Source organism: Stomoxys calcitrans, chromosome 4, assembly GCF_963082655.1.
Source record: "Stomoxys calcitrans chromosome 4, idStoCalc2.1, whole genome shotgun sequence".
Lineage (NCBI taxonomy): Eukaryota > Metazoa > Arthropoda > Insecta > Diptera > Muscidae > Stomoxys > Stomoxys calcitrans.
Window position 1 is genome coordinate 122,718,087 of NC_081555.1, and position 22,515 is coordinate 122,740,601.

The 22,515-nt window shown below is 35.7% G+C and overlaps 1 protein-coding gene and 1 long non-coding RNA gene across 3 annotated transcripts in view; one reads left to right on the forward strand and one right to left on the reverse strand.

Moving 5' to 3' along the window:
- Nucleotides 1-19,960, reverse strand: part of LOC106095979 (uncharacterized) — a 74,441-nt gene extending 54,481 nt beyond the window's left edge. The window contains exons 1-2 of the long non-coding RNA XR_001222836.2: nt 19,744-19,960; nt 19,523-19,645 (exon numbers count right to left, since the gene is read on the reverse strand). This is a non-coding gene — a long non-coding RNA (uncharacterized LOC106095979). The remainder of the gene's footprint in view (nt 1-19,522; nt 19,646-19,743) is intronic.
- LOC106095973 (serine protease gd) overlaps nt 1-22,515 on the forward strand; it is a 277,246-nt gene that overhangs the window by 97,317 nt on the left and 157,414 nt on the right. The window lies entirely within an intron of this gene.

Sequence of the window (22,515 nt, forward strand, 5' to 3'; positions counted from 1 at the left end):
TACGACATACAACAACTGCGCCGAGTAAGACCTAAATCGGTTTATAACCTGATATAGCTCCCATATAAACCCATCTACCGATTTGACTTCTTGATCCCTTGAAAGCCGCAATTTTGGTCCGATTTTGCTACAATCGTGTTTTGTTATGACTTCCAACAACTGTGCCAAGTACAGTTCAAATCGCTCTATAACTTGATATAGCTCCCATATAAAACTTTCTCTCTCGTATCCTTTTTCGGTTCGTAGAAGCTTTAAGTATCGCCTGGTTTGGCAGAAATTTAGTATGTAGAGTAAAATTAATTTTGTGTAAATTTTTAGCCGAATCCATGGTGGTGGGTTCCCTAAATTCGGCCCAGCCGAACTTAGCACGTTTTTACTTGTTATTGTTTTAATACTGTAACGGGCACCATTCTCCACAAATCTATCGCTTGTCGTTGTATTGTGTGTTTTCATGTCAAATACCTTTGCAATGTTCAAGCTATTCGTTACCAATAATAAAAAGGTGTGAATAACTGCTCAAATTCAACATCGCTCAATTCTGTGGCTGTTCTCATAGACACATAAATAACAAACGGCAACATACGCGAAAAGAAAATATTTCCCTTTGTTTGTATCCCTTGACAAATTCAATTACATTGTTGAGATAAACCCAATTATGTTTATCCAATTTATGCTTGTATGTGTGTGTGTGTTGGTTATTTTTATACTTTACACTTTTTCGATTTTTTTTTCAAGCACAAAGTATAGACATTTTATAAAGCTAGCTATGTGGGTGCATTTTAAGCAACTTAAACTTTGCAAAGAATTTAATTTTAAAGTAATTTCCTTGAACGCTTCAATCAAGCCACGATTTATGCATCCCCTCAAAGCAATGCCATTCATCCAATTTGTTGTGCTATTTAGGACAAACAATACAATTGCCAAATCATCTATCGCCCCCAACGAAAATGGCAAGCATTACCATTCTCATCATAATTACAGTCTTGGTGAGTTGGCTCCTGGGAATTTCTAATTATTGAAAATTGTGTGAAAGATTGTTAAAGGGTAATGTTCGTCATTGTTCTCTTTGGTCCAGTGAGTCAATTATTTAAATGCGGCAAATTGTAAATGCTTTTAGTCAAGGTAAACAAAATTGAATGAATAATGAATGGGTTAGGAACAGTGATGCAAAAGGAGAAATTGCTGAAAAATGTATTCAAAGCTTTAAACTTAAGCTCCTGTATGCAGAAAATGGAGTGAAGTTTGAATATGGACAGTTGCTCTATGTTTAATGCTATGTCATAGCGTAACGTATCGATATCACACCAATCACCCACAGTTTGACAGACTCGAGGATATTTCTAGAAAATGAATATTTCATTGTATTGCAAACAGGATGATGAAATTCATATACCCCCCCATACATTTGTCGAACATTATCGACTTTGCCTGTTTTCCAATGATAATCAAGTTTGTTAGCTTCTCATATCTCTTCCCTAAGTTCAAGACTTTTCTTTTTTCTGCAGGTTTTTATGGTGTAATGTAAACCAACTATTAGTTGGTCAATTCCTTAAACACTTGTGGCAATTTGTGTCAGCAACAAATGTTGAAAGTTTCCCCCTACATCGTCTTCGATTAGTTAATGCTATCATGAAAGTATTGTTAGCAATTACTAGTGTTGTATTGTTTTCAACGGAAATAAGATAAACGGTAGATAACGCCTATGGCCATGGGAGGAAGGTGAGTAGCATAACTCTGTGTTTGTTTTAAACTTTACGAACATTGAAAGCTTTTCCCATGAAGCGTTACTATTTAACAAATCAATGCCCCCAAACTATTGTTTTACCAGTTTGTGCATCAATTCTTTTGTAACTGGGATGGACATCGCCATTAAATGCTAGCAACAGATCAAACATTTCCTCTGTTTGAGAAGGACTTGTAACGGTGATTTGTATTTGAGATAAAACTAAGTTATATAAAAGAACATATTTTTAATGAAAAATTTTCACTCAAGGAAATGTTTTAGGGAAAATTTTTGTAAGAGCCAAATTTTTATGATTTTGATTTTTACGACGTGTTTTTTTTTTTTTTTTTTGATAAAATTTTAATGAAATTTTGGTTAAATTTAAGTGGCAGTCTGCCATCAGGCTCTCTGATGTTTTCGTTTATAGTTATACCACAGCAATAGGTCGAAGGGCTTCACTTAACTTACTATCCCAAATTTTGGCGATATCGGACAATAAATGCGCCTTTTATGGGCTCAAAACCTTAAATCGTGAGATCGATTTATATGGCAGCTATATTCAAATCTGGAACGATCTGGGCCAAATTGAAGAAGGATGTCGAAGGGCCCAACACAACTCACTGTCCCAAATTTCGGCGACATCGAACAATAAATGCGCCTTTTATGGGCCCAAAACCTTAAATCGAGAGATCGGTCTATATGACAGCTATATTCAAATATTGATCTATCTAACCCAAATTGCAGAAATATGTCGAAAGGCATAACTTAACTCACTGTCCCAAATTTCAGCGACATCGGACAATAAATACGCTTTTTATGGGCCCAAAGCCTTAAATCGAGAGATCGGTGTGTATGGCAGATATATCCCAATCTGGACCAATTTGAAGAAAAATGTCGAAGGGCGTAATACAACTCACTATCCAAATTTCAGCAAAATCGGATAATAAACGAGCCTTTTAAGGGCGCAAGACTTTAAATCCGGAAATCGGTCTATATGGCAGCTATATCCAAATCTCGACCGAGTGGCCTAACACAACTAACTGTCCCAAATTTGAGCAAAATCGGTTAATTAATGGGGCTTTTATGGGTCTAAGACCCTAAATCGGCCAATCGGTCTATATGGCAGCTATATCCAAATCTGGACCGATTTATGCCAAATTGAAAAATATGTCGAGTGGCCTAGCACAACTAACTGTCCCAAATTTCAGCAAAATCGGTTAATTAATGGGGCTTTTATGGGTCTAAGACCCTAAATCGGCCAATTGGTCTATATGACAGCAATATCCAAAACTTGACCGATCTTGGCCATATTGAAAAAGGATGACGAAGGGCCTAACATAACTCACTGTCCTAAATTTCAGCAAAGTCGGATAATAAATGTGGCTTTTATGGGCCTAAGACCCCAAATCGGCAGATCGGTGTATGTGGAGGCTATATCAAGATATAGTCCGATATAGCCCATCTTCGAACTTAACCTGCTTATGGACAAAAAAAGAATCTGTGCAAGGTTTCAGCTCAATATCTCTATTTCTAAAGACTGTAGTGGACGGACGGACGAACATGGCTAGATCGTCTTAGATTTTTACGCTGATCAAAAATATATATATATATTTTATAGGTTCGGAAATGGATATTTCGGTGTGTTGCAAACGGAAGGACCAAATGCCCAAAAAGTAATTGTGGATTTTTTAAAAGAAAATAAATGCATTTTTAATAAAACTTAGAATGAACTTTAATCAAATATACTTTTTTACACTTTTTTTTCTAAAGCAAGCTAAAAGTAACAGCTGATAACAGACAGATGAAAGAATGCAATTACAGAGTCACAAGCTGTGAAAAAATTTGTCGACGCCGACTATATGAAAAATCCGCAATTACTATTTGCAATTATCCAATTTGAAAAAAGCGACTATATTTAACTCCTTTCTTATCATATTTTCTTTTCATTTCCATATGGCAGCAGGATATATCTCGCCTCAATAGGGACCTATGGACTAAAGTGCAATATTTTTACAATACTAATAAATCTTGAATAAATCGTCCAAAAATGTTCAACAGAAAACTTCAGGATGATACGGGTTAAGTCAAAATATATTTAGAATTATTTTTAAAACGACTAATTTTGTCACTTTCCATTACATTTTTTCAAAGACAAACTTTAATGAAATTTACCATTGAAATTTTTTTAAGTAAAATTTTTTCTGAATACTTAATTTCAGTAAAATTTTCTCCAAAGACAAAATTTTAGTGATATATTTGATAAATTTTCTCCAACCAAATTCCCATAAAATTTTCTCTAAAACGAAATTTTCGTTAAATTTTACCCAAAGTCGAAATTTTATTGAAATTTTTTGAATTTAAATCTAAAAGAAATTTCCCTTGCGACAAAACTTATGTAAAATTTTCCTTATTTTTGGAAAAAATTTTCTATATTTTCAGTGAAGTTTTCTTTATTTTCAATAAAAATTTCTTAATTTTCTGTGAAATTTCCTTTATTTTTAGTATAAATTTCTCTATTTTCAGAAAAATTTTCTTTATTTTAAGTAAAATTTTCTTTATTTTCAGTAAAATTTTTCCTAAAACTATAATTTCTGTAAAACGTTCACTAAACACAACATTTCATTCAAATTACTGGAAAGACCGAATTTCAATAAAATTTTCTCTAAAGACAAAATTTTGAAGAAATTTTCCTAAATAAACAAATACAGAGAACTAATTTTTGCAATATTTTGCTTAGTGACAAAATTTCAGCGAAATATTTCTATAGATAAAACTCCAATGACATAAATTCTAAAGACAAAATATCAGTGAAATTTCATAAAATTTTACCAAAGACAAAATTTTAGTGAAATCTTTTCTGAAGACATAGTTAGTAAAATTTTCTCCAAGGACAAATTTTCAGTGAAATTTCTGAAAAAATTTCTCTAACAAAATGTCCGTGAAATTTTCACTTAAAAAATTCAGTGCTTTTTTAGCTAATACAAAATTTTCGTGAAATTTAAAAAAACGAAATTTTAGTGAAATTTTCACTAAAACAAAATTTCTGTGAAATTTTTACTAAAAACAAAATTTCTGTGAAATTTTTACTAAAAACAAAATTTCAGTGAAATTTTCATATTAAATAAAATTTTCTCCACAGAGGAAAATTCAGTGAAATTTTCTCCTTAAAAAAATCCAGTGAAATTTTCTCCTAAAAAAATGTAAATGAAATTTTCTCCGAACACAAAATTTTAGATATTTTTTTTATTTCAACAAAATTTCATTAAACTTTCTGAAAAAAACCAAATTTGAGTAAAATTTTGTCAAAAGACAAAATTGCGGTGAATTTTCATAGGTAAACAAGTTCAGAGGAATATTCTCTAAAGACAGAATTATGGTAAAATTTTCCTAAAGACACAATTTCAATGGAATTTTCTCTGAAGACACATTTATAGTAACTTTTTGTGAAGTACAAATTTATTCTTTAAAAAAAAAACTTTTTTCTTTTAACATTTTTATATGTTTCGTATCACTATTTCCCATCATTTCTTCGTTAAACTTTTTTTCCCCATCCTAATTATAATTTTTTTTTGCAAGTTTCCCTTTTTCCTTTATGTGGGATTTTTTTTGTGACTTGTTTGTGTGTTCTCTAGTTTGAGTTGGATGTATAGTTTCATTACCCTCTTTATAATTTCTAATAACGTCGAAGTTGAAACAGAATCAGAATATTTGACGTATGAGGGATTTCTGTGTACATACAACTGCTGCACGGGCATTCATTTGTGCTATGGTTGCTGACAGCTACGACTAAAATGGATTATAAGGAGCATCGTCTAAAAAGAAAGGTCTTTATTGCGAAAATTGATAAAACAACAGACGTTCGTTGTTTTCCACGTCTTCTTCTTCTTCATCATCTCAGGTCATCAGTGAAGTAGACAAAAATCCAATGCAAACGCACCAAAAAAAAAGGAAAGAAATGACTCAAATGCCACTCAATATTCGAAAAGAGAAAAATTTCATATCCAACATTGGGAAAAATACTTCAAATGACTGCAAAGACACTTGAAAGTCAATTCCTGCTACGTTTACAAGAGTTTGCCTTAGTTCACTTCACTTGGATGTTCACCCGTTTTATTCGATTTTTTGTTTTTGCTTTTTCTTGTTCATACTTTTTCGGGGAGTTTGATTGTCTGGCTGGGGAGCTGTCACTGTTCACAGCGAGTAGCTAAAGGGGATATTTGTTCACCCCCCGCCCCCCATCCCCTCTTTTATTTTGTACTTTTATTATCATTATTTGTTTTTTACTTTTGTTGCTGTGTAATATGGCAAATACACTTGCCAACACACATACAATCATATGCGTATTTGTTTGTATACTGAAAATCTGTGGCCTACTTTAAGGGGCCCTACAAGAGAAAGTCTTTCATCCAATCTTGGCCATCCACCTTTTCGAATTCTAGGAAATATTCACTGAATTGGTGTCAGTTTCGGTGAGAATTATATTAGCTATGTATGCAATAAATGTCAATTGCAAAGGAATAAGTGTCCTTCGAACACAAATTGTTATCAAGAGTGTTTCTTGGGGAAGAAAATTTGAAGACAAGTGAAATAATAAGGCCCTTCTAATGTTTCTTTTAGACTATCACCAAAGGTTCAAACTTCCTTTAATCCTGTAAAATATTTCTTTAGGCTTCTTACAATTAAGTTTGATGAAAAACTAGCTTTCCAACTATATATTAACCGGTCGCCTATGACTGTGCAAAAGTTGGAAAATGTCTCCTAATGGGACATGCAGGCCTTTGCCTGAAGCAAAGACAATGTCTATGAGGGCCCATTAACCACCATTTCCACACCTGTGCTTATCCTTACGCATGGTATGAGCAAGTAGTGGCGGTTTATTTGTTCATATGCTTATCTGAAAGTTCAATAGAATTAATACGTTTTCGTTGGTTGTACACTCACACACCCACATCTTATGGCTCGAAGCTTATCACCCAATAAACTGTGGTTGTAATACCCCAAATTTTATCGACAAACTTCAATGCACTTCATTTCATTTTGTACCCTTTTCAATGCCAACGTAGTCTCCCACTAATTGAATGGAACATTTTGTGACATTAAGTCGTTTCGAATTCGGATAACATGGATATAAAGTTTGATACATTCTAGATTTTTCTTAAGAATACTTATATTCCAAATGTGCACGAATATGAGCTTCAAATCCTTGTATATGGAATGTAATTTCGGAGTGTTTAATGTTAATCATACTAAAAAAAGTAAAGAAAATAAGTAAAAATATGCCAAGTTCGGCCAGGACTAATTTTGTAAATCCACCGCCATGGATTTTGCTTAAAGTTTACACAAATAACTTATTTGAAGGGCAGGTGTGTACTCTGCGTACAAAATTTCTGTCAAATCATTCAAAAATTATAATTTACATGTAAAAAAATAATTCGTTTCATATAAAAAAAAATTTCGTTTACGATAAAAGTAAATGCCTTTTTGCGATAAATCATTGCAAGAATTTGTGGCAAATATGGTTTTTATTCCCACCACCATAGAAGGGGGTATACTAACCAAGTCATTCCGTTTGTAACACCTCGAAATATTGGTATGCGACCCCACAAAGTATATATATTCTGGATCGTCTCGACATTTTGATTCGATCTAGCCATATCCGTCCGCCCGTCTGTCGAAATCACGATAGCGGTCGAACGCGTAATGCTAGCCGCTTGAAATTTGGCACAGTTACTTAATGCCGATGTAGGTCATTGGGGATTGCAAGTGGGCCATATCTATTCAGATTTAGATATTGCTCCCATATAAACTGATCTCTCGATTTGATTTCTTGGGCCCCTGTAAGCAGCAATTTTTGTCCGATTTGGCTGAAATTTTCCATATAGTGTTCTGTTGTGACTTTCAACAACTTCTCAAGTACGGTCCATATCGGCATTTAACCTGATATAGCTTCCATATAAACCGATCTCCTGATTTGACTTTGTGATTTGAAGCCACAAATTTCGTCCGATCTGACTAAAATTTTGCAGTTAGTGTTTCATATGACTTTCAACAAATGCCGCAAATACAGTCCAAATCAGTCTGTAACCTGATATATCTCTCATATAAACCGATCTCTCGATTTCACTTCTGGAGCCCCTGAAAGCCACAAATTCCATCCGATTTGGCTGAAATTTTGCACATATTGTTCTACTATAACTTCCAAAAGCTGTGTCAAACTGTGTCAAGCTGTGTGTACGGTTCAAATCGGTCTACAACCTGATATAGCTCCCATATAAACCGATCTCCTTATTTGACTTCTTGAACCCTTACTAACCGGAATTTTTGTCCGATTTTGCTGAAATTTTGCATGTCGTGACTTTCAACAACTGTGCGAATTTCGGAAGGTCCGATTAGGTCTATAACTTGATATAGTTCCTATGTAAACCGGTCTTTCAATCATCCTTGTTCGGTTCCTAGAATCTTAAATTTTTGCTGGTTTGACAGAAGTTTGGTATGTAGAATAAAATTATGCCCTTCAACTAAATATATTTTGTATACATTTTTAGCATGGTTGTGGGTGTCCATGAATCGGCCCTGCCGAACTCAGCACCCTTTTGCACATTGAAAAGGATGCGAAGTTCTATCTAATGGTAATAATTCTAACTAAAATTTTTACCAACTATAGGAAGATCTTGGTTTTATTTTGTTATGATACACATTTTCATTAAAAGAGTTGCTCTAATGATTTTTGTCATTAGACGTAACTATGGCGAAACTTTAACATATTTCAATTTCTGAGTTTACCATCCGCCCATAATTTTGTATCCATCATTGGTCTATACGCTTAAATGTTCACCCTCTCTCTCTCTCTCCCTAGACACAAGAGAATAATTATTTGTCCGGTAAACAAATAATGGTTTGCTGCTATCGAAACACTTTTGCGGTTAAAGGGTTTTTGGTTTTACAGTAATTGAAATGTACTTTTACTGTATGCAAAGTTGTTAAAGGGTTAACAATAAACAAAGTTTGTTAATAATGCCACGTTTATGGCTATCGTTTAACAGTTGAAGCGAAACTTTACATAATTACAATAAAAGTATAAACTTCGTAATAAAAGTTCTTTGTTTCTCGTAAAAATAACTCAAATGTTTTATTTTTTTGCGTGCGGCATAATAATATGACATGATATGTTTGGGGGTCATCCTTTTTCCTTAAACCACCTGTCATGACAATGTTGGTTTATCAAGTAGAGTACGAACCTTACTTTGAAATATGGGTTCAACTTTCAGAAAGTTTTACACCAAAAGGAACCAACGAGAATGTAGCCTTACTTTGACAATATACGATTTTATTTCTAACAATATGGGGTTCGAATTCCAGGTATTTGAGAATAGTGTAGGAATTTGACATCGAAATTTTGGACCAACAGTCTCAAGGACCTCTAAACCTGGGAAAGGGTTTTAAGAGTAGAGTACGATCGTAACATTCCAACATTTAACAAGTGGCTGAGAGTCCGCCTTTTAGCGGGCTTGTTAGTACAGACATGAGATTTAACATAGCCTTACAAAAACTAATCTGAAGACGTTATATCCCACGATCTAGGCGGCCAATTGACCGGTCCCGTACGTGAAATATAATGTTCACTGAACTCGCCTCTCAATAAGTCAATTTTTACGCGAGCTGTGTGACATGTGGCACCGTCTTGCCACATGTCCTGCAAGTCAAGCTCTTTCATTTTTGGCAAAATAAATAGATGGATTTTATCTTACGGTAGCGCTCTCCATTCAAAGTTACATTACGATTCGCATCATCTTTGAAGAAGTACGATCCAATGATGCCACCAGTCCATAAACCGCACCAAACTGTGACTTTTTCTGACTGCATTAGTAGCTCTTGCAATGCTTCTGACTGATCTTCACTCCAAAATCGACAATTCAGCTTATTTACGTACCCATTGAGCCAAAAATGAGCTTCGCCGCTGAACTCAATTTTTGCAAAAAAAAAAAGAGGATCTTCGTCCAACTTTCCAAGTTGTTGTTGGTGGGTAAATTATAGACAATAGTGAGGATGTTTGACAGTGAAACAAAACACGAAACATGAGTGAGCTGTTTAAACCAGCATTGCTAAAAAGATAACAGCTAAGAAGTCACTCTTTATATGTATCAACCGATTTGCACAAATCTTTTTCTATGATTTTAAATCGCCGATTTGGGTTAAAATATGTTAAGATTTAGAGTTCTCATATATATTAAGGTCCGATTTTGATTAATATTGCATTTGTTAAGTGGTCCTCTCAAAATTTGTCACTTAGGTTTCTCATATGATTAATTTTATGAAATCTGTTAAAATTTAGATGTAGCTGCCATATATATTTATCTCCCGATTTTCACTTTTAAAGCCTTTGCTAACGGATTTATCAACCGATCTTACCAATATTTTGCACTACGATTTTATTTCTAACTTCTATATATCCGGATTTTGGTCCCAATTCTACATTTAAAATGTATGCTCATTTTGGTTTCGACGACTTAACCAGCATACCCAGTGCGATGTAAGGTATCAAAGTAAGGTAGGTAAAGGTCAGCTTAGCCCGACTTTAGCCCGCCCTTACTTTATATAGTTGTTATCCATTATCCTTTGTTTGCCCATAAAGAGATACTGGGCAAAGAATGTGACAAATGCGATGCATGGTATAGGGTATATAATATTCGGCCCGGCCGAACTTAGCACGCTTCTACTTGTTACTTCACATTTTCGTGTAAACTCACCTTCGTAACCTTCAACGATTACCTATTTAGAGTCTTCGGTATTTATATGTAAACCTTTTATTATTTGTACCTATTTTTGTGAGCCTCATAAATTGGTATAACATGAAAGAGCTTTTATCTAATAAATAATATTACTCATTTTTATTATTATTAGCAAAATACTTTTTACAAGCTCGTATTTTGGGTAAGGCAGTTATTGATTTATATTTTAAGTCCTTAACCACTGTCTTCTCCATCGTTAAATTAAAGTCGTTGACAAGTTATACGAAGATTATGCCCCATGGCATCTTAAGCTTTCTTTGGCGGTTGTTTTCCACATAAAACCCCTCCATAATATGCAGACATCCCTTTGATGTGACATCTTCCCACAACGCCTCATCGATACGCAACTTCTATGGTGACTTCTAACGCATCGCATAGATTTTTATTGGAACCATTTAGGTTGTACCATTGATGCCTTTTAAACTCTGCTTTATAAGAGGAGAAGCGAGCAGTGCTCGTTGCGTTGTCTGATTTGAACATGGAATTATCAGTGTGGAATTATGTGGTAAATGAAGTCAATTGTTAAATTCTTGAATTCTTAAATACTCAAAATGATGCTGTTGTCAAATGTCTTTGGGGTTGTTATCCCCATAAAGCGCATAGTTTTGTGACAAGCGAGATTTTTGTTTGCTGTAAACATTTTATTTATGGAGTGGTTTTGTTTATTTTTTCAGTTTGTTTGCTTATTTTGCTTTTGATATTTTTGAAATTCATATGGGAAATGTTTGTTAATATAAAGAAAAAAGAGAGAGAGATTTGTCTCTAAGACAATATTTTGATATTTTTTTAAATTCTTATGGGAATTGTTGGTTAATATAAAGAAAAAAGAGACAAAATTGTCTCTAAGAAGTCGGAATTGTGTGTAAGGTGTGGATTTGAAGTATTCTGGCCAAATTTGGTATCATTTTTATACCCAAACCCCTACTATGCTACAGGGTATTATAAATTGTGCATTTTTTTGCAACGCTAAGAAGGAGAAGAGCTAGACCCATTGATAAGCATAGGCATGTCCATCTGTGAGTCCATGCATTCTTCTAATCAAGGAACAGGTCGTATTTGTTGTCCAATCGTCACCAAATTTTGCACACGACTCTTTTTTATCTCAAGGAATAAATACTCAATGTTGTCTTCCAACGCGTCAATTAAAGCGGGCTTGTTTGTATAGACATGAACTTTTACATAGCCCCTCAAAAAATAGTCTAAAGGCGTTAAATCGCACGATCTAGGCGGCCAATTGACCGGTCCCGAAAGTGAAATAAAATGTTCACTGAATTCGTCTCTCAATAATTCCATTGTTACGCGTGCTACGTGGCATGTGGCAGCGACTTGTTGTAACCCCATGTAATGCAAGTCAACCTCTTGCATTCTTTAACTTATGGGAACGCTCCCCATTCACAGTAACGTTACGAATCGTTACGATCATCTTTAAAGAAGTACGGTCCAATGATGCCACCAGCCCATACACCGCACCAAACTGTGCATGGATGCATTGGTAGCTCTTGCAATGATTCTGGCTGATCTTCATTCCAAAATCGGCAATTCTGCTTATTTACGTACCCATTGAGCCAAAAATGAGCTACGTCGCTGAACACAATGAAGCGAGCGATGATCTTTCTCAACAGAGCACGCATTTTGATATTAAAATTCAATAATTTGCAAGCGTTGTTCGTTTGTAAGGCTATTCATGGTTAAATTATAGACCAAACTGAAGATGTTTGACAGTGAAATAAAACACTCATAATACACAACACTCAATAAAACACCCATATTAACCGATCTTCCTCTTTGACTTCTTTAACCATCCGATTTGAATGTAATTTTTCGTGTAATGTTTTGCTATGAGTTCTAACAGCTGTATCAAGTATAGTCGAAATCGGTTGGTAACCTGATATAGCTGCCATATAAACCGATCTCTGGATTTAACTTCTTGAGCCTCTAGAGGGCGTACTTATAATCCGATTTGGCTTAAATTTTGCGCGTTACGTTTTGCTATGACTTCCAACACCCATGCCAAGTATGGTCCAAATCGGTCTATAACCTGATATGGTTCTCATATAAACCGGTCGCCCAATTTGACTTTAGTCGCTAGAGGTTGCAATTACCATACGATTTGGATGATATTTCGAACGTGGTATATTTGTTTGACTTCTAACTGTCATGTCAAGTACAATACATATCGGTCTATAAATTGATAGAGCTTTTAGATATTTGAAAAGGATCCATGTTATCCATGGCGGAGGTAATATAAGATTTGACCCGTCCCCAACTTAATGCGGCTGTGGCCCACAGTGCTGTGGGCCTATCTGAAGCTCCATGTTTCCTTAACAGGAAAATTTCTATTTTCGACAAAGACCTATATTTCGGAGTGATCCTGGATAGGAATTGAACTGGAAGTGCCACATTCAGCGGCGGAATGAGAAGGTTCACAGATGTTGGACAACCAGTAAACGGGCCACCACCTCCAAATGGTGCCTAGTACCGAGGATAGTCTTCTGGATCTACGGAACATGGTTGGACAAATAATACAATACACTTGGTGTACGGCTATGAGACCTAAGACGATGGGAGAATTGATAGAGTATAGGATCAAGTCATACGAGATAATGGAGGCGATGATAGCAATAGGAATGGAAAATTGAAGAGGTTTTGAATCGGATACCTGAGACGACACTTTAGGTTCAGTGCTACACAATGCTGCAGGCGGCGGAGCTCTGATATTGTCATCAAGAAGTTCACGCTTGAAGACAGAGTTGGGAACCCAGGGACTGATATCTGTTTCCGACTGTCTGACCATAATACAGTCCTGCGGAGATCACGGAATGTGTGGTAGTATGGTGTTGCAAATTGCAAATTTTGCCCATGAACTTTCCACTAAGGAACAGGGGCAAACTTCTCACATATCAATGAGTGCAGTCCGATTCAAGTTTAAGCTCAATGATAAGGGGCCTCCTTTTTATAGCCGAGTCCAAACGGCGTGCCTATTTGGAGAGAAGTTTTACATGGCATAGTACCTCACAAATGTTGCCATTAGGAGGGGAAGAAAATTGAAAATTTTTTTTGATGGTCTCGCCAGGATTCGAACCCAGTCTTTCAGCGTCATAGGCGGACATGCTAACCTCTGCGCTACGGTGGCCTATGTAGCGCTACGGTAGTATGGTGTTAGTAAGAGGAAATATGATGTTAACACTGGGCATCTGGGCTATAACAATCAGGATGGTAAGGTCACAAACAGTGTAAGGAGAAGATTTGAGTGCTATCTGAGGATAGCACGATCCGCATCGTTCGGTTTCCGGGCAAAAGCGGAGTAAGAGAAACGAAAGGCAGACGAATTGCCAGTAGGGGCCAGTGAACTGCAATCAGTAAACTTGCTGAATGCGAAACCTTTTGGGGCGACGCAGTACCAGTTAAGTGACAACGAAACAGGAATCTGTCGCTTGGACGACGAAAATCCAATGGAAGGATATGGATCGCGAGCAGACGAGGCTATTAATAAGAAGGAAGTCCGTATGAATTGTAGGGTATTTTGGGGCATGCGAGGAAGATGATGAGACATTGGAACAGTTCCTGTCAATGTCCGTCTTCGCAGCTAACAAGCTCCGATACTTGGGTGCTGTAATAATACCAGACTTGAACCATCTTAGGAGTATAGAATGGAAAACGATTATCGAAGAGCAAAAATTTTCTTTGGGGATTTTTACGCATTAAGAGCGCACAACAAACCGATAACTGACAAAGGTGTATGTCCATAGTGACATAGGCGTCCATAGTGACATTCGCACCCTCCAAGATGTTTAGGGTAAATTCACCCCTATTGACACAAATTACCGGTCATATCACCAGTCATTTTAAGTAATTGCGTGGCTGCTTGGCGTATTTTTCTTTTTGCAGAATAAACCGGTGAAAACTCCGGCATAAATGTCTCTATGTTGGGGAGAGTTAGTTTTTTTCTCATAAGTACGCATTCGTTGTGGTTGGTGCTTTTCTTCTTTTATTTATGAAACAAAAATTCTAAATGAAAGCAAAAATTAAATTAATTATTAAAAAATTGTCCAAACAGGTGAAGTTATGTGTAGGTCTTAACGGGGGAAATGACTGGTTATTTAAACCGTTGAAGTGGTGGGTTTTTTAACCGGAGAAATGAAGAAATTTTCAAACCGGTGAAATAACCGATATTTTTAACCAGTGAAATGACCAGTGTTTAAAGCCGATGAAATGACCGGTTCAAAGTTATTGGTCCCTAGGTATGACATGCCCGTATAAAAATCACCGGTAATATGGATTGTCGGGGGACCAGCCAATGGTCACTTAAAACCGGTGAAATCACCAGTTTGGGACCTGTTCAAAGTCCTGCAGGGAACAGTGCATTCGTTTGTAACATCCAGAAAGGGGAGATATTGTGCCATAGAATACGGATCCGATTATAATCATTTTCTTATGCTATTTAGCTATGTCAGTTTGTATGAAATTTTTATTCTGTTTAATTTTACGAGTATAAGTTAAGACACTGGTGGCTTCACCTATTTATACCTAATTTACTACTTGCGGTAAGTCAATAAAATCTTTTCCCTCATAGTACTTAAAAATCAAACTACCATTTTATGTACTTGACAATATATTGCAATGTCAAATATTTTATTTCTTTTCTTCTTACGATTTACTTATGAATTTAGACCCTGCTCTCATCTCTTAGCATCCTTATCTCCTTCTCAGAATTGAGAAAAAAAATAAATAAATAAAATGATTTATAAAGCTGCATACGTAACCTAGCTGTAGTGTGTGGATAATAAGAAATAGGGACAATAATATAATATCCAAGGATTTCGCCCTCATCTCTTTGTTTTTCTTAAAAAATATAATAAATGATTTTCTTTTCGCATGACATCAGGTGTATTACTTTATTAAAGGTCTTTCAAGAGAATTTGTTAAATATTTAAGTGTCTGATGGATTTAATGGCCCAAAAAAAAAGATAAATTCTGCCAAAATAATAACAGATACGAGCATTAAGAATTATAATTAATTGCCTTGAAAATTAATTCATTGCTAAGGCTATTTTGACATTGGAACCTAATAAGAGATATACATACACTCATATTTTGTTCATATATAAATATTTTTCTGGCCATAAAAGGTGAAAAATTTATATATGACAATTTAGTTTAAAAGCTATAATTAAATCAAATTAAAATTTCCAGCAATCCCAAATGATATGAACAAACTTTTTTTTGATATTCACTGGAGAAAGATTGGAGTACATTCATTTTTCATTTCATTCATATGAAATGTTTTGGTTTGACCATCAACAACTGCGCCAAGTATGGCCCAAATCGGTTCACAACCTGACATAGCTTCCATATAAACCAAATCAAGCAAATCTTATCCGATTTGGCCAAATTTCGCACAACGACTTCTTGTATGACCTTTCATACCGTAGCGCAGAGATTAGCATGTCCGCCTATGACGCTGAACGCCTCGGTTCGAATCCTGGCGAGACCATCAGAAAAAATTTTCACCGGTGGTTTCCCCTCCTAATGCTGGCAACATTTGTGAGATTCTATGCCATCTATGCCACTTTTCTCTAAAGAGGTGCTGCACTGCGGGACGCCGTTCGGATTCGGCCATAAAAAGGAGGCCCCTTATCATTGAGCTTAAACTTTAATCGGCCTACACTCATTGATATGTGAGAAGTTTTCCTTCTTCAATTTGGCCCCGATCGGCCCAGATTTGGTATATATCTGCCATATACACCGATCTTTCGATTTGAGGTCTTGGGCGCATTTATTCTTCGATTTTGCCAAAATCTGGGTCAGTGAGTTGTGCTAGTCCCCTCCACATATTTCTTCAATTTGGCCCTGATCGGTCCAGATTTGGATATAGCTGCCACATAGACCGATTTCTCGATTTAACGTGTTGGACGCATAAAAGGCTCACTTATTCTCCGATTTGGGACAGTGAGTTGCGTTATGCCCTTCGACATCTTTTTGCAATTTGGCTCAGATCGGTCCAGATTTGGATATAGCTTTCATATAAAAGGATCTCTCGATTTGAGGTTTTGGCCCCATAAGAGTCACATTTATTGTCCGATGATGCTGAAATTTGGGACAGTTGCTTGTGTTAGACTCTTCGACATCTTTCTGCAATTTGGCTCAGAACGATTCGGATTTGGATATAGCTGTCATATAAAACGATCTCTCGATTTAAGGTTTTGGGCCCATAAGAGCCGCATTTTTTGTCCAATGCCGCCGAAATTTCGGACAGTGAGTTCTGTTAGGGCCTTCGACATATTTCTTCAATTTGGCCCATATCTGTTCAGATTTGAATATAGCTGCCTTATATATTGATCTCTCGATTTATGGTTTTGGGCCCATAAAAGATGCCGATGTCGCCAAAATTTGCTACAGTGAGTTCCGTTAGGTCCTTCAACATATTTCTTTAATTTGGCCCAGATTCGCCCAGATTTAAATATAGCTTTTAAGGTTTTGGGCCCATAAGGGCGCATTTATTGTGCGATACCGCCGAAATTTGGGACAGTGAGTTGTGTTGGGGCCTTCGACATCCTTCTTCAATTTGGCCTAAATCGATTCAGATTTGGATATAGCTATCATATAGACCGTTCTCGCGATTTTAGGTTTTGGGACCATAAAAAGCGCATATATTGTCCGATTTCGCCGAAATTTGGGACAGATAGTTACGTTATGCCCTTCAACATATTTTTGCAATTTTTTCAAAACGCTCTTTAAATTGAGCCCAAAATCAAAATTCCATCCATCAGTTCGTGCTGGGTAAAAACTCACAATTTCGTACTATTTTGTACCTAAAAGTACGAAATAGTACGAAATCTGGGGCCAAATTAAAGAAGGATTTCGAAGGCCCCAACACAACTCACTGTCTCAAATTTCGGCGGCATCGGACAATAAATGCGCCTTTTATGGGCTCAAAACCTTAAATTGAGAGATCGGTCTATGGCAGCTATATCCAGATCTTAACCAATTTTTTCCAATTTCAATAGGCCTCGTCTCTAGGCCGAAAAACATGTCTGTACCAAATTTAAAGACGATCGGATGAAAACTGCGACCTGTACTTTGTACACAAATTAACATGGACAGATGGACAGACGGACATAGCTAAATCGAATCAGAAAATGATTCTGAGTCGATCGGTATACTTATCAATGTGTCTATCTCTCATCCTTTTGGGTGTTACAAACTAATTCTCTAAGTTATAATACCCTGTACTACAGTAGTGGTGTAGGGTATAATGAGAAACAGTAATGGAAACGGAAGAAACGTACGTTTAGTACCGTATTTGGTACCATTTCATACTTTCCTTACGGATTGAACTAGAGCTCTGAAAATTATCATGTAGATGCTCCTAAGAAATATATGTTGGCTGACTAAGTAAATTTTAACAAATCATACTGTTTTTTGATATTCGTTCATTTTCGTACTAAAATGTACAATGTGGTACTTTATTTACAGACTGAGCTACATCTATGACATTAGATATACAGGTACATCTTGGCAGTATGTAACGGATGACCAGAAGTTAGTTTTGAAATTTGTACATTTAGATGCTAAAACGTACAAAATTGTACTTATTTAGAGATTGAGTTAAAGATCTTAAAATTGCGATACAGTTACACCTTGACAGTATTTATCGGCCTACTAGAGGTTTTTCTTTAGTTCGTACATTTAGACAATAAAACTTTCCAAATGTTCTTTCTTTATGGATAAGGCTAAAGCTATTGAAATTCCCATACATTTACACCTTGATATAGGGTTACCATTGGGGGCAGCGAAGTGACCGGGCATATGCTAGAAAACTCATAGTTTAGATAAATTATATTGAGGTAGCATTATTTTCAAATATTTTGAAAAAAATCTTTTTATTTACTAAGCCCCTACAACAAAAAAATCATTTTCTTAATATTTTATTGCCATTTAGCGAAGAAAGCTGGATTTAATAATTTTTGCCATAAAATAGAACGTGCTGTCAAAAGAAGAAGGATTATTGCCACAAATTTATTTTTTATGGAAGCCATCAAATGCAGCACTCAATAGCTACCACAGATTTCAAAAACAATAAATGTATCTTTATCAATTTCACAGTAACAAGATTTTTTCAATTTTCGATTTAAAAAAATGTGGGGCGGGAAACCCCCCCCCCCCAAAAAAAAAAAAAAAATAAATAAAATTCTGCCTACGCCCCTGGTTGCTATACATACTGATTTTCCGGTCTATGGCTTTTATTTGTAAAAAATGGTTGTATTGCCCAATTTTGCTAAAAATTTTTGCTCGGGGCTCGGTGTCTAAACTTAATATAATTCAGATCGACCCTATAAGGATATAACTATGGTTTAGTAGAGTTATAAAAAATAGGATTATTAATATATCCATGATGGTGGGCATGACCGAACCTTATGTGTTTTTACTTTTTAATCATTTGTTGTACAAGTTACCATTTGCGGTATCGGAGAACAATTTGCAATCTGCAGATATTTTTTTCACAAAGACATTCCTTAAAAAAAATCTAAAATATGATTGCATACACATACACAGTTATATTTCAATCTTCAAACAAATTGTAATAATTTCCCCAGAAATAGTAGCTTTGTGCCAAGCTCCATATTACTTGTGGAGTATATTTCATTTTCATTTTTTCCAAATTTTTTTGTAAATTCTCTGTGGCACAGCGTATGAGTAATATTAAACTTTACGGTTGCACACATTTCATTACATTACGTTTCGTGTTCACTTTGTGTTTTAGAGATAAAAAAATAAACCTGAGCATAGAAACTTTTTCAAAAAATGTTACAAAGAAAACCAATTTTCCCGGAAAAACGGAAATATGTTTTCATTTTGTTGGATTCATTTATAGTAAAAATAAAATGTCAAACATACACCAACACACACGAAATGAAGTGGCACAAGTGAACATCTATTTTTGAAATGTCATTTAGGATTATAATTTAAGGACATTATTTTTTGTTGTTTATTTATAAAATTTAATCACCTTTTTTATCAAATAATTTTTAAGACATAAAGAGGATTAATTTTATTTTTTTTTGAGATTTTTTTAAGACATTTATAATTTTTTTTTTCTCTCTTGCTGCTATTCCACTTTTAATCACTTGCTCTGAAATCATTATTGATATGACAGATATATTTTTTTTTAAATTTTTTATTACTTTCATTGCCTCATTATTACCCACTGAAAAGCACTAACACACTTACACTAACACATGCACACACTCATAGACACTCAAACAACACCAAAATAAAATAAAAAAAAACCGACGAAATTATTCAAATATCTTGAACCGTTACGGAATGCAAAAACAAAATTCTAAACTCGCGCCGTCTGCTGCTGCTGCTGCGTAAAAAAGTCCATAAATCGCTATCGACGACCGCTGCTACATTTACACGCGCTTTCGCCAGTGCGTACGGTGCTACGTTCGTTTGGAACTGATAAAAAATATCCCCAGCCAAAGTAATTTCAGGCGAAGAAAAATTGTTGTCAGTCAGACGAGAGGACCACAACGGCAACGACGGCGAGACGAGGCGACTTCGTTTGCCAGCAAGAGAGGGCAAGGAGATAACACCAACTAAACATAACAACAAGTCACTGGCTTCGTACATCGCAGAGGGTGGTGCTGATAGTGGGTGCTAAGGTTGTTTGACTCCTCATCAGGTTGTCGATGATGGAAAACATATGGCAACAGTTGCTTCTTTACTATGATTTCCAATGATTCATTCCCCTCCCTCCATAATGTTGACTGCCTTGCTCATTGCGTTTCTCCATCGTCATCATCGCTGCTTTGAAGCAACAATTGTGTGCCTGGTAATGTATTGTGCATTTTTGGCGGGAACAGGAAATGCCAGAAATTCGCCGTATTTTCTGGAATATGGGAATTTAGTCTAAGGGGAAATTCGCCTGGTGAACGAACAAAGTTATATTGGCATATGGGGTAATTTAGTTGTTTGTTTATGGTGCGATAAGAATCTGTGCAAACATATGTTAGTCTAACACTTCTATTTCGCAGAGATGGAATGGGTTATTGTGTCGGGGTTAACACATTTTGATTGATAATGGTTTGGCAAACTTTGAAAGACATAGCTTTTATTTGGCTGTTTGAAGGAAGACTTCAAATAGTAAAAGTATTACTATAGGGAGGATATATTGAGAACTACTATATCTAATTACAACAAGAAAAGAAGGGCTAGAGTCGGACGAAGCTGACCTTTCGGTGTATCAAAAAGTTACGTTCGTCCGACCAAATTGGGTATGCAGGCTAAATCGTCGAAACTAATTTTTTAGAATGCAGAATTTCGATCAAAATCTCGGCATATTGTAGGAGTCATAGAGGAAATAGTTGTGCAAAGAAAAAGAAAAGAACGAACAAATAATGGAAGAAGATATTATGCAAAATTAAGAGAAAATCTTGTGAGAAATACTTTAACAAAGGCTCTAAAAACGAAAATCGGTTCATTCATATGCGAGCTATATCTGAATCTGAAGGAAATCCTTTGTGTCATGCCATGTCATGCGAATTTGTTTACAAATGGTCACATTATTGCCACATTAGTCCAAATAGGACGAACCTATATATGAGAGCTATATCTCTGTCTTAACCGATTTGTTTCAAATTCACACTTATTTCGAAACTCATAAAAGACTGCCTTGTACAAAATTATGTGGCAATCAATTGACAAATGACGCTATTTTTGTAGTTCACTCAACCAAATTTGTTATTCAAAACAGCAAAAATTTTTGCTTAATCAGCAGTTTTTGTCTGCTGAAAATGGGCTGATATATAAGGAAAAATTTCTTACTGCTATTTCAAAATCTGTATGTGTATGGTACTTGTTATGGTCGCCTGTTACATGTTTCGAGTACTTTATGTATTTTCTTGACTTGTTTTGAAATTTTGTTGGAGGAGATGATTTTATTTATGGAATATTACTGCAAAGATGCTACCTGATCCATCCGTTGGTATACATTTCGAAATGTGGCTGAGCTAGCTCGCATTTTTATACCATCCAACATAGTGTGGGGTTGCATCTGAGACCCCATAAAGTTTATATCCGTCTGACCGCCCGTCCGTCTGTCTGTCGAAAGCACGCTAACTTTCGAAGGAGCAAAGGTAGCCACATGAAATTTTGCACATGTACTTCTTAATAGTGTAGGTTGGTTGGGATTATAAATGGTTCACGTTTTGATATAGCTGCCATATAAACCGATCTTGGATCTTGATTTCTTGAGCCGCTAGAGGACGCAATTATTATCCGATTCGGCTGAAATTTTGCATGAGGTTTTTTGTTATGACTTTCAACAACTGTGCTAAGAATAGATCAAATCGGTCCATAACATATATTGGGTTGTCCAAAAAGTAATTGCGGATTTTTTAAAAGAAAGTAAATGCATTTTTAATAAAACTTAGAATGAACTTTAATCAAATATACTTTTTTTACACTTTTTTCTAAAGCAAGCTAAAAGTAACAGCTGATAACTGACAGAAGAAGGAATGCAATTACAGAGTCACAAGCTGTGAAGAAATTTGTCAACGCCGACTATATGAAAAATCCGCAATTACTTTTTGGGCAACCCTATAGCTGCCATATAAACCGATCTTGGGTCTTGACTTCTTAAGCCTCTACAGGGAGCAATTCCTATCCGATTTGACTGAAATATTGCATGAGGTGTTTTGTTATGACTTTCAACAACTGTGCTAAGAATAGTTCACACCGGTTCATAACCTGATATAGCTGCCATATAAACCGATATGGGGTCTTGACTTCTTAAGCCTTTACAGGGAGCAATTCCTATCCGATTTGGCTGAAATATTGCATGAGGTGTTTTGTTATGACTTTCAATAACTTTGTTAAGAATAGTTCACACCGGTTCATTACCTGATATAGCTGCCATATAAACCGATATGGGGTCTTGACTTCTTGAGCCACTAGATGGCGCAATTTTTATCTGATTTAGCTAAAATTTTGTATAAC